The following is a 1,689-nucleotide window of genomic DNA, read 5'->3' on the forward strand; positions in this document are numbered from 1 at the left end:
CCATGCTGACCTGCCTGAGAATTTTCTTCATGGATGAGTGTGTTTAAACTCGTTTGTGGTGCACAGGCAGAACAGGGCTATGTGCCCGGAGGCCTCGGCTTCTGCCTCCACACCAGCCCTCGATTTTCACCTCGTTCTGCAGCCTGGAAACTCTACGTGTTGTGCACACGGTGGCTACAGTGCGCGGGTCCTGTGTTGAGAGCGCCCTTGTTCAGAGTTTTGAAAGCCCATGTGCTTTCCGGGAAGCGACTGGCCTTGAGTTTGCTGTCTGGAGAACAAATTGCTTCCCAGAGCTCCCCCTTGATCCCACCCATCCTGAGCTCCCGTCTTTCTGGGGACTGCCCCTGGGTGGCTGTCCCGTCTTTTCCTCCAGCCCGTGGCTCTGCTCTCTGACACCGGCTGGCTCTTTCCTGATGCCCATGTGTCCTCCCCATCTTGTCACCGTGTCGAGTGCTGGGCCCCTGACCCGTCCTCCCCAGGACCACTTTTGCCTTGGTGGCTCTCCCCCACTGACACTCAATCTCCCTTCATCTGTCTCTTCTCGGGTTCTTGTCACCGCTCTGGTTCCTGGTTTAGCTTTTTGTTCATTCACTCATTTCTGGAGTCGGACGTGTCCCTGGTAAACACTGGTGGCCTTCCCTGTCCTGAGGCAAGCTCTGTGGCCTGGGTGGCTCCCGCCCTCCGCTGCGTGGCCCCTGGACGCCCAGCTTCCAGAGTGGACTTTTGCATTTCCCACATACACTGAGCATCGCCTCCTCTTGGCCTGGGCTCCTGCAGAGGGGGCAGCTGGCTGGGACGTGCATGTTGTTTGGACTTGGAGTTCACTGTGGGTCCCAGTCTGAGGTCAGCCTCCGTCAGCACTCTGGCCTGGAGGAGCCGCACTCCGCCCAGTCCACCCATCAGCGGGGTTGTTCTGTTCTGATCCACACGTCCCCTGCCTGCCTCAAGCTCACGAAGTTCTGCATCTGAAGCCCAGCCAACTCCCAGTGCAGGGCCTCCTCCTGGTGTGGGGGCCACCCCGACCCCCCACAGCTGCCTGAGTCCCGTCAAGCCCCTGCTGCCCCTGCCTTCACCACGAGGCACGGAGGCGAGGCTGGATGGGTGGGTCGCGGAGCCGTCACTCTGGTGTCAGGATTCCCTTCTTTGCGTTGTTAAAGAGTGTCCTGGTCACTCTTAGCTCACCTAAACCCACTGTGTGGAGGCCTGCTGGGGGCAGGGCTGGGTGGGCCAGGGCCTGGGTGTTGCTTGAGGACATGCCATGTGGAGGGGCTGTGCCATGAGGGCTGTGTGGTGCGCATCATCTGGGCCAGGCACACGCGGGCCCTTGTGCTGGTGGCGTGTGTCGAGGTGTTGACAGAGGTTCTCTGCTCGACCACACCTAGCCGGGCTCCTGGCCTTCCCTGGGTACCCTGTGCACCTCCCACCACCAGCTTCATTCAGCAGAGAGCCCAGCCAGGCTGGGTGGAGGACCCACCTCCCAGACCACCCCACATCTGGGGGCTGCTGCTCCCGCCCCAGGTGCCCTGCCTGCTCACACAGGCCCCGAGCTTGAACTCACGTGTCCCACTGCAGGGCCCTGCCGTGGGGTCCCCATGGCTCTGACGCTGCTGCTGGGCGAGGCTTCCACAGCATCACTGCGAATATTTCTTCAATGTGTGCACACACAGGGCTGCGGGTCTGTGTGTGTGT

This window comes from Marmota marmota, unplaced genomic scaffold, assembly GCF_001458135.2.
Source record: "Marmota marmota marmota unplaced genomic scaffold, marMar, whole genome shotgun sequence".
Classification (NCBI taxonomy): Eukaryota; Metazoa; Chordata; class Mammalia; order Rodentia; family Sciuridae; genus Marmota; species Marmota marmota.